This window comes from Tamandua tetradactyla, chromosome 16 (genome assembly GCF_023851605.1).
Source record: "Tamandua tetradactyla isolate mTamTet1 chromosome 16, mTamTet1.pri, whole genome shotgun sequence".
Classification (NCBI taxonomy): Eukaryota; Metazoa; Chordata; class Mammalia; order Pilosa; family Myrmecophagidae; genus Tamandua; species Tamandua tetradactyla.
This window is the reverse complement of record NC_135342.1, coordinates 71,982,269-71,994,179: the sequence shown is the minus strand read 5'-3', so window position 1 is coordinate 71,994,179 and position 11,911 is coordinate 71,982,269. Positions and strand designations below refer to the sequence as shown.

General features: G+C 35.7%; 1 pseudogene; it reads right to left on the bottom strand.

Annotated features, from left to right (window-relative positions):
• Positions 1 to 11,121: 11,121 nt before the first annotated feature.
• Positions 11,122 to 11,453, bottom strand: LOC143660376 (ubiquitin-conjugating enzyme E2 variant 2 pseudogene; annotated as a pseudogene).
• Between the last annotated feature and the right edge of the window lie 458 nt (positions 11,454 to 11,911).

The window sequence follows — 11,911 nt, the reverse complement described above, 5'->3', positions numbered from 1 at the left end:
CCCATGCCAGCTCAGACAAACATTGATCTGATTTCTATCGCTGTGGATTAATTTTGCCTATTCTAGAATTTCATATGATTAGATTAATACACTATGATCTCTTCAGTATCTGGTTTCTTTCTTTCAGCTCAACTCTTTTCAGATTTATCCGTATTGTTGTGTGTACCAGTCATTCATACTATTTATTTCTGGTTACTTTGTTTATTCCTTCACCACCTACTGACGGTAAATTTCTTTTCAGGATTTTCGCCATTATGAGTAAAGTTATTATGCATATCCATATAGCATTTTTTGAAAATGTTATCACTACTTTTTGTAAATTTTAAGGGTGATATTGGTTGGTAATATAATTATGATTAACCTCATAAAAATTGCTGGACTGTTTTCAAAACTGGTTGTAATATTTAATATCCCCCCCAAATAATTTATAAGCCTTCCAGTTTTTTTCCTTTTATTAATTGTTAAGATTTTTTTTATATGTTCTGGATACATAAATGTGTGTCAGATATAGGCGTTTTGTATACATTGCCCTCTCTTAGGATTTGCCTTTTACTTTCTGAATTGCTTTTGAAGGGCAGGAGTTTTCAATTTTAATGTGGCACAATTTATCAGTTTGACGTTCACCTGTTTGTCGTTTGTGCTCTATTTAAGAAATTGTTGCCTATGGCAAGGTCATGGAAGAATTTCCTCTGGAAATTCCTCTAGAATTCTACAGTTTTAACACTTGAATAAGGTCTGTTATCCATTTCAACTTTATTCTTGTATATGGTATAAGTAAGAATCATAAGTCTCCCTTTATGATATCCAATGTTTCCAGTGAATTATCTGGCACCTTTATAAAAAAATCAATTGGCTCTGTACACATGGTTCTATTTCTAGACATTCTGTTGCATTAATCATTATAATTTTCAATACCCCAATACTTTAACTTAATGGCAAATCTTGAAATAAAGTTGGGTGAATGCATGAATTTTTTCTGGTTTTGTTTGTACAGATTGTTTCAGCTACTTTTTTTCTTTGTTTTGATATTTCCATATACATTGTAGATTGGAAGGTTGTCAGCTTTTATGCAGGGAAAAAACAGCTTAATTTTACTTGGAATTGCATTGATTCTGTAGATTATAAAACCTTAATAATAATGAAACTTCTATTCAATAACCATTTCATGTCTCTTTTTATATAATTATTTGATTTCACTTAGCAATGTTTTATAGTTTTCAGTGTACAGTGTCTTCAACATATTTTGTTAAATTTTAATAAAATTAAATGCTATTTAAATGATTGCTTTTATTTCAATTTCAGTTCAAGGCTTGTGTATAGAAATATGATGAATTTGTTTTACTGAATATCATGTGAACTTGCTAAATGAACACTGTATTAGTTAGGGTTCTCTAGAGAAACAGAATCAACAGGGAACACTTGCAAATATAAAATTTATAAAAGTGTCTCACGTGACCGTAGGAATGCAGAGTCCAAAATCCACAGGGCAGGCTGCGAAGCTGATGACTCCAATGGATGGCCTGGATGAACTCCACAGGAGAGGCTCACCAGCCAAATCAGGAATGGAACCTGTCTCCTCTGAGTCCTCCTTAAAAGGCTTCCCATGATTGGATTTAGCATCACTAATTGCAGAAGACACTCCCCTTTGGCTGATTACAAATGGAATCAGCTGTGGATGTAGCTGACGTGATCATGACCTAATCCTATGAAATGTCCTCATTGCAACAGACAGGCCAGCGCTCGCCCAATCAGATGAACAGGTACCACAACTTGGCCAAGTTGACACCTGTCCCTAACCATGACAAACACGTTAGTCCTAGTAACATTTTTGGCAGATAATTTATATGTTTGTTATATACAATCATGATATTAAATGAGAATTTTTTTCCCATTATTTATTTTTTTAATATGAACTAGTAGATTTTATAAAATATAGACCACATATTTGTATTTACCCACTTACATAAATAAGCTACTGTTTTAAAAATTTGAAACATCAAAGCAGGAATAATTATTTACAGTAAATTTACACAACACACTATTTTTACCTTTATTAGCTCTGATTTCATTAGACAAAACTCAACAGTGCTTTTTTTTTGCTGAAATAATCAATTTTTAAAAATTTTTTATATTGTATAATAAAACATATATACAAAGCAAAGAAAGAAAAAAGCAATAGTTTTCAAAGCACTTTTCAACAAGTAGCTACAGGACAGATTCCAGCGTTTGTCATAGGCTACTATATCATCATCTCAGATTTTTCCTTCTAGCTGCTCCAAAACACTGGAAACTAGAAGGAACAAATCTTTTCTATCATCACAATTGACTTTTTTCTTTCTTCTTTTTTTTTTTTGTGAAAAACTGACATATATACCAAAAAAGCAATACATTTCAAAGCACATGGTAACAATTAGTTGTAGAACAGATTTCAGAGTTTAGTATGGTTTACAATTCCACAATTTTAGGTTTTACTTTGAGATGCTCTGAGACACTGGAGACTAAAAGAAACATCAATATAATGAGTCAGCAGTCATACTCATTTGCTAAACCCTACCTTCTCTGTATAACTCCACCATCACCTTTGATCTTTCTATCCCTCTCTTTAGAGATGTTTGGGCTATGCCCATTCTAACTTTTTCAAGTTGGAAGGGGCTGTCAGTAATATGAGGTAGGGAGATGGAATTAGCTGATGTTCTGGAGAGTCTGGCCCCTCTGCACTTGAGGACTTTTTATTTATTTATTTATTTATTTATTTATTTATTTATTTATTTATTTATTTATTTTTGGGTGCATGGTCCAGGAATCAAACCCGGGTCTCCCGCATGGAAGGCGGGCATTCTAAGCACTGAACTACCCGTGCACCTGATTATTTTTAATGCAACTTTATTGATACATGTTCATGCACCCATATAATCCATCCAAAGTATACAATCAATGGCTCACAGTATCAGCTCATTAAATAGTTGTGTGTTCATCACCATCATCAATTTTGGAACATTTTCATTATTCCAGAAAGAGAAATAAAAATAAAAAAGAAAACTCCAAACATCCCATCCCATATCCCTTAAATCCCCCTATTATTGACCCTTAGTATTGGTGTGGTACATTTATTACTGTTGATGAAAGGCTATTAAGATGTTACTCTTAAATATAGGCAATAGCTTGCAATAGGTACATTTTTCCCCATATACCCCTCAATTACTAGCTCTCTTTAATACTGTTGTGAATACTGTTCTAGTTCATGAAAGAACTTTTTTTATATTTGTATAGATAATCACATTCATAGTCTACCACAAGATTCACAATGTTTATGTTCCCATGTTTTAATGTCCAGCTTAAAACTGTAAGTGTACTCATGATAATGTGTTACTATGACCTCTATCCATTTCTAAATATTTCAATTCAACCTAGTTAAATATTCTGGACATAATAAGTAACAGTTCTCCATTGTTTAGCCTCATTCTATATTCTGGTAACCTGTATTGTAGATTTTATGTCTATGAGTTTATATATTATAATTAGTTCATATCAGTGAGATCATGCAATATTTGTCCTTTGGTGTCTGATTTATTTCACATAACACAATGTTCTCAAGGTTCATCCATGTTGTCATGTGCTTCTGGAGTTCATTCCTTCTTACTGCTGAATAATATTCCACCGTATATATATATATACCACATTTAGTTTATCCATTCATCAGTTGATGGACACTTGGGTTGTTTTCATCATTTAGCAATTGTGAACAATGTTGATGTGAATATCAGTGTGCAAATGCCTGTTCATGTCCATGCTTTCAAATCTTCTGGGTATATCCTGAGCAGTGAGACTGCCAGGTTATAAGACAACTTTATACTTAGCTACCTGAGGAACCACCAAACTGACCTCTACAGCAGCTGTGCTACTTTACGTTTTCACCAGAAGTGCATAGGTTTTTCCTGTTTCTCCACATCCTCTCCAACACTTGCAGTTTCCTGTTTTATTTATTTATTTTTTTAATAAAAGCCATTCTAGTAGGTGTGAGATGATAATCTCATTGTAGTTTTGATTTCCATTTCCCTAATAGCTAGTAAAGCTGAGCATCTATTCATGTGTTTTGGCCATTTGTATTTCCTCTTTGGAAAAAATGTTTATTCCTGTCTTCTGGCCATTTTTAAAATTGGGTTGTTTGCCTTTTTATTGTAGAGTTGTAGGGAGTCTTTATATATTGATGATATTAAATCCTTATGAAATTTGTGGTTCCCAAATATTTTCTCCTATTGAGTTGGTTGCCTTTTTACGTTTTTTGACAAAGTCCTTTGAAGCACAAAAGTATTTGATTTTGAGGAGGTCCTACTTATCTATTTGTTTCTTTCATTGCTTGTACTTTGGGTATAAGGTCTAAGAAGATGCTTTATTACATTTTCTTCTAGGAGTTTTATGGTACTGGATCTTATATAGGTCTTTGATCCATTTTGAGTTAACTTTTGTATGGGGTGTGAGACAGGGGTCCTCTTCCATTCTTTTGGATATGGAGTCTAGTTCTCCCAACACCATTTATTGAAGAGACTGTTCTGTCCCACTTGTGTGGCTTGGGAGCCTTGTCAAATATCAATTGACCATAGATCTGAGGATCTGTTTCTGAACTCTCAAGTCAGTTTAATTGATCAATATGTTTATCTATATGCCAGTACAATGCCGTTTGGTTCACTGTGGATTTATTATATGCTTTTTTTCTAAACTTTATTTTTATTATCAAACCAAAACAACATACAAACATGAACATTCTTAGCATACAAATGTTCCATGCATGGTGTACAATCAGTGGCTCACAATATCATCATATAGTTGTATATTCATCACCAGGATAATGTTTTAGAACATTTGGATCACTCCAGAAAAAGAGATAAAAAGAAAAAACTCATTCATACCATACCCATTACCCCTTCCTCTCATTGACAACTAGTATTTCCATCTACTCAATATATTTTAACCTTTGCTTCCCCATTTTTTTCTATACCCCTTACCATTCCTTTTATTGTTCACTAGTATTTCAGTCTACTCAATTTTAACATTTGTTCCCCTTATTTATTTTTAATCCATTTTTTTCACTCATCTGTCAATATCGTAGATAAAAGGAGAATCAGACACAAGGTTTTCACACTCACAAAGTCACATTGCATAAGCTGTATCATTATACATTCATCTTCAAGAAACATGGGTCCTGGAATACAGCTCCACAGTTTCAGGCACTTTCCTATAGCCTCTCTAATACACCTTAAACAAAAAAGGGGATATCTTTAAAATGTGTAAGAATAACCTCCAGGACAACCTCTGGACTCTGAAATCTCTCAGCCACTAAATGTGCTGTTTTGAAATGATGTATGTCCTCTAGAAAAGCCATGTTTTAATCAAAATCCCATTTTGTGATGGCAGAATAATCCCTATTCAATACTATATGTTTGAAACTGTAATCAGATAATCTCCCTGGATGATGTGATTTAGTCAGGAGTGGTTGTTAAGCTAAATTAGGTGACGACATGTCTCCACCTATTTTGGTGGGTCTTGATAAGTTTCTGAAGTCGTATAAAAGAAGAAACATTTTGGAGAATGAAGGAGATTCGCAGAGAGCAGAGAATGCTGCAGCACCACGAAGCAGAGAGTCCACGAGCCAGTGACCTTTGGAAATGAAGAAGGAAAATGCCTCCCAGGGAGCTTCATGAAACAGGAAGCCAGGATAAGAAGTTAGCAGATGACGCCTTGTTCACCAAGTGCCCCTCCAGATGAGAGAGGAACCCTGACCATGTTTACCATGTGCCTTTCCAGATGAGAGAAATGTGACAGTGTTCACCATGTGCCTTCTCACTAGAGAGAAACTCTGAACTTCATCGACCTTCTTGAACCAAGGTGTCTTTCCCTGGATGCCTTTGATTGGACATTTCTATAGATTTGTTTTAATTGGGACATTTTCTCAGCCTTAGAAATGTAAACTATTAACTTATCAAGTTTCCTTTTTTGAAAGCCATTCTGTTTCTGGTATATTGCATTCCAGCAACTAGCAAACTAGAACACATGACTACTGGGACACAGCTCTACATTTTCAGGCACTTCCCTATAGGGTCTCTAATACACCTTAAACTGAAAAGGGGATGTGTATGAAATGTGTAAGAATAACCTCCAGGATAACCTCTCAACTCTGTTTGAAATCTCTCAGCCACTGACACTTTATTTTGATTCATTTCTCTCTTCCTCCTTTCGGTTGAGAAGGTTATCTCAATCCCTTGATGCTGGGACAAAGCTCATTCTAGGATTTCTTTCCCACATTACCAGCGAGGTTTACACCCTTGAGAGTCATCTCCCATATAGAGAGGGGGAGAGCTGTGTGTTTGCTTGCCGTGTTGGCTGAGAGAGAGATAGGCCACATCTGAGCAACAAAAGAGGTTCTCTGGGGGTGATTCTTAGACCTAATTTTAAGTAGGCTTAGTCTATCCTTTGCAGGTATAAGTTTCATATGAACAAACCCCAAGATTGAGGGCTTGGCCTATTGATTTGGTTGTCCCCACTGCTTGCGAGAATATCAGGAATTCTCCAAATGGGGAAGTTGAATTTTCCTGTTTCTCGCCATTCCCCCAAGGGGATTTTGCAAATACTTTTTGTTCACTGTTCAAATCAATCATCTATCTTTCCTTCTGATTTCATTTGTGCCCCCAGCCCTCCTCCCTCTACCATTCTCACATTCAGCTTCATTGAGTGTACTAACATTATTGTGCTACAGTTAGGTAGTATTGCACTACCCATTTCTGAATTTTTATAATCAGTCCTGTTGCACAATCTGTATGCCTTCAGTTCCAATTACTTAAAATCTACCCTATTTCTATCTCCTGATGGCCTCTGTTCTTAACTGAAATTCTCCAGATTCATTCATTAATGTTAGTTCATATCAGTGAGACCATACAGTAATTTTGCTTTTGTTTCTAGCTAATCTCACTCAGCATAATGTCCTCAAGGTCCATCCATGTTGTTACATGCTGCATGACTTTATTCTGTCTTGCAGTTGCATAATATTCCATCTTATGTATATATCACAGCTTGTTTAGCCACTTGTCTGTTGATGGACATTTGGGCTGTTTCCATCTCTTGGCAATTGTAAATAATGCTTCTATAAACATTGGTGTGCAAATGTCTGTTTGTGTCCTTGCCCTCATGTCCTTTGAGTAGATAGCTAGCAATGGTATTGCCAGATCAAATGACAATTCTATATTTAGCTTCCTTAGGAACCACCAACCACAGTAGTTGTACCATTTGACATTCCCACCAACAGTGGATAAGTGTGCCTCTTTCTCCACATCCTCTCCAGCACTTGTTGTTTCTGTTTTATTGATAATGGCCATTCTGGTGGGTGTGAGATGATATTTCATTGTGATTTTGATTTGCATTTCCCTAATAGCCAGTGTGCTGGTTTGAAAGGATGTATGGACCCTAGAAAAGCCATGTTTTAATCAAAATCCCATTTCATAAAGGTAGAATAATCCCTATTCAATACTGTATGTTTGAAACTGCAATCAGATCATCTCCCTGGATGATTTAGTCAAGAGTGGTTGTTAAGCTGGATTAGATGATGACATGTCTCCACCCATTTGGGTGGGTCTTGATTGGTTTACTGGAGTCCTATAAAAAAGGAAACATTTTGAAGAATGAAAGAGATTTGGAGAGAGCAGAGAATGCTGCAACAGCATGAAACAGAGTTCATGAGCCAGCAACCTTTGGAGATGAAGAAGGAAAATGCCTCCCGGGGTGCTTCATGAAACCAGAAGCCAGGGGAGAAGAAGCTAGCAGATGACATCATGTTTGCCATGTGCCCTTCCAGCTTAGGGAAAAACTCTGACTGTGCTCACCATGTACCCCTCTCCACCTAAGAGAGAAACCCTGAACCTTCTTGAACCAAGGTATCTTTCCCTGGATGGATGCCTTTGATTGGACATTTCTGTAGATTTGTTTTAATTGGGACATTTTCTTTGCCTTAGAATTGTAAACTAGCAACTTATCAAATTCCCCTTTTTGAAAGCCATTCTGTTTCTGGTGTATTGCATTCCAGCTGCTAGCAAACTAGAACAGCAGGGAAGTTGAGCATCTTTTCATGTGCCTTTTATCCATTTGTATCTCCTCTTCCAAGAAGAGTCTGTTCATGTCTTTTGCCCATTTTGTAATTGTGTTGTTTGCCTTTTTGTTGTTGAGTTGTAGAATCTCTTTATATATTCTGGATAAGAGACCTTTATCTGATATTGTTTCCAAATATTCTCCCATTGTGTAGGTTGTCTTTTTACTTTCTTGACAAAGTTCTTTGATGCACAAAAGTGTTTAATTTTGAGGAGTTCCCATTTATTTATGTATTTCTTCAATGCTCATGCTTTGGGTGTAAGATCTAGGAAATGACCTCCTATTATAAGATTTATGAGATATTTCCCTACATTTTCTTCTAAAAGTTTTATGGTCTTAGATCTAATGTTTAGGTCTTTGATCCATTTTGAGTTAATTTTTGTATAGGGTGTGAGATATGGATACTCTTTCATTCTTTTGCATGTGGATAGCCAGTTCTCTAGGCAATTTTTATTGAAGAAACTGTTCTCTCTCAGGTGGGTTGGCTTGACCGCCTTATCAATGATCAATTGTCCATAGATGAGAGGGTCTGTATATGAACACTCTATTTGATTCCATTGGTTGGTATATCTATCTTTATAACAGTACCATGCTGTTTTGACCACTGTAGCTTCATAATATGCCTTTAAGTCAGGTAGTGTGAGATCTCCGACTTCATTTTTCTTTCTCAGGATATTTTTAACTATTTTGGGCACCCTGCCTTTCCAGATAAATTTGGTTATTGTTTTTTCTATTTCTGAAAAGTAAGCTTTTGGGATTTTAATTGGTATTGCATTGAATGTATAAATCAATTTAGGTGGAACTGACACCTTTACTATAGCTAGTCTTCTAGTCCATGAGCACGAAATGCCCTTCCATTTATTTAGGTCTTCTGTGATTTCTTTTAGCAATTTCTTGTAGTTTTCTTTGTATAGGTATTTTGTACCCTTAGTTAAATTTATTCCTAAATATTTTATTCTGTTGGTTGTAATTGTAAATGATTTTTTTCTTGATTTCCCCCTCAGATTGTTCAATACTAGTGTATATAAATAGTACAGTACAGATTTTTGAGTGTTGATCTTGTAACGTGCCACTTTGTTGTACTCATTTATTAGCTCTAGTAGTTTTGCTGTGGTTTTTTCAGGGTTTTCAACATATAGTATCATAATATCTGCAAACAGTGAGAGTTTTCCTTCTTCCTTTCCAATTTTGATGCCTTGTATTTCTTTTTCTTGTCTAATTGCTCTGGCTAGAACTCCCAACACAATGTTGAATAACAGTGGTGATAGTGGACATCCTTGTCTTGTTCCTGATCCTAGGGGGAAAGTTTTCAGTTTTTCCCCATTGAGGATGATAACTATGGGTTTTTCATATATTCCCTTTATCATGTTGAGGAAGTTCCCTTCTATTCCTATCCTTTGAAGTGTTTTCAACAAGAAAGGATGTTGAATTTTGTCAAATGCCTTTTCTGCATCAATTGAGATGATCATGTGGTTTTTCTGCTTTGGTTTGCTTATATGGTGTATTACATTAATTGATTTTCTTATGTTGAGCTGTACTTGCATATCTGGGATGAATCCTATTTGGTCATGGTGTGTAATTCTCTCAATGTGTTGCTTGATTCAATTTGCAAGAATTTTGTTGAGGATTTTTGCATCTGTATTCATTAGAGAGATTGGTCTGTAATTTCCTTTTCTTGTAATATCTTTGGCTTTGGTATGAGGGTGATGTTGGCTTCATAGAATGAGTGAGGTAACCTTCACTCCAATTTTTTTGAAGCGTTTGGGCGGGATTGGTACTAATTTTTTTCTTGAATGTTTGGTAGAATTCACATGTGAGGCCATCTGGTCCTGGGCTTTTCTTTTTTGGGAGCTTCTTGATGACTAATTCAATTTCTTTATTTGTGTTTGGTTTGTTGAAGTCATCTATTTCTTCTCGAGTCAATGTTGGTTGTTCATGCCTTTCTAGGAAGTTGTTCATTTCATCTATGTTGTCTGGTTTATTAGCGTAAAGTTGTTCATAGTATCCTCTCATTACTTCCATTATTTCTGTGGGATCAGTGGTTATGTTTCCTCTTCTATTTCTGATTTTATTTATTTGCATCCTCTCTCTTCTTCTTTTGTTCAACCTCACTAAGTGTCCATCAGTCTTATTGATTTTCTCATAGAACCAACTTCTGGTTTTGTTGAGTTTCTCGATTGTTTTCATGTTCTCAATTTCATTTATTTCTGCTCTAATCTTCATTATTTCTTTCCTTTTGCTTGCTTTGGGGTTAATTTGCTGTTCTTTCTCTAGTTCTTCCAAGTGGATAGTTAATTCCTCGATTTTTGCTCTTTCTTCTTTTTTGATATAGGCATTTAGGGCAATAAATTTCCCTCTTAACCCTGCCTTTGCTGCATCCCATAAATTTTGATATGTTGTGTTTTCATTTTCATTTTCCTCGAGATATTTACTGATTTCTCTTGTAATTTCTTCCTTGACCCACTGGTTGTTTAGGATTGTGTTGTTGAACCTCCATTTACTTTGAATTTTCTGGCATTCTGCCTATTATTGATTTCCAACTTCTCTTCTTTATGATCTGAGAAAGTGTTTTGTATGATTTCAGTCTTTTTAAATGTATTGAGACTTGCTTTTGAACCCAGCATTTGGTCTATCCATGAGAATGATCCAGGAGCATTTGAGAAAAAGGTGTATTCCGCTATTGTGGGATGTGATGTTCTATAAATGTCTGTTAAGTATAGCTCATTTATTGTATTATTCAAATTCTCTGTTTCTTTATTGATCCTCCATCTAGATGTTCTGTCCATTGTTGAGAGTGGGGAATTGAAGTTTCCAACTAGTATGGTAGATGTGTCTATTTCTCTTTTCAGTGTTCTTACAAATATCCACATGTTTACCAGCTGGAATTCTTTTCCTTAATGTGTGGGTAATCTGCATTGTGATACTTAATCCAGTCACTAACATGAGTAGAAGGTTGTTGATTTAAGACATGTTTGAGATCCGCTATTATTAATTGTTGTATCTTTGTCCTTCTGGTGGCTGTGGAAGCTTCATATTTTCTTTAGACATCGTTAGATGTCTTAGCTCTTGAAATACAACTTGAATGCCATACAAATCTTGCCATTTTGCTAACATTGGTTAACACAGTTAGCAATGCTCTGTGCATCCACCGTCCCACTAGAATTATTTATTCCATTCATATTAAATTTTGTTATAAATCTAACTGATGGAGGGGCTTCCAGGTATTTAGGTCCACATTCTATTTTCAGGCTATGTATTCTAAGCTTGTAATTTGTCCTTGGTGGCCCAATAATCATGGCTATCCACCTTGTAAGTGTCATATTTTCATCATCTTTCCGTGCTCCAGCTAATAGTACCATTACCTACTGCTTTTTGCCTTCTTTAAGTTCTTCCAATGTGTGAAAATTACAAGGAACTTTAACTCTGAATGTAGCAAAGGCAGTCCTCAGGGAGAAACTTATTGCTCTAAATGTCTGTGGAGATTGCCATCTTCTCCTACAGTCCAACACAGCCACTTTCCTATCTTTTTTAAACCTATATTTTCTTGATCAGCCCTCCCCTGGTTACTGTAACTCCTTATCTGTTTCTAGAGTTTTGAGGAAGATAGCTCTGTCAGTTTTCGCTAGTTGCTCAAAGGTTCTGTGGGGAAAAGGCACCCTGGCATCTTATGCCCCCATGTTGTTCAACTGGAAACTGCACACTGAACCTCTTAAGATGAATTGTGCACACATATCACTGCCTGAGTCATCAAATATTTCTGGACTCTCCAGTCTCCATT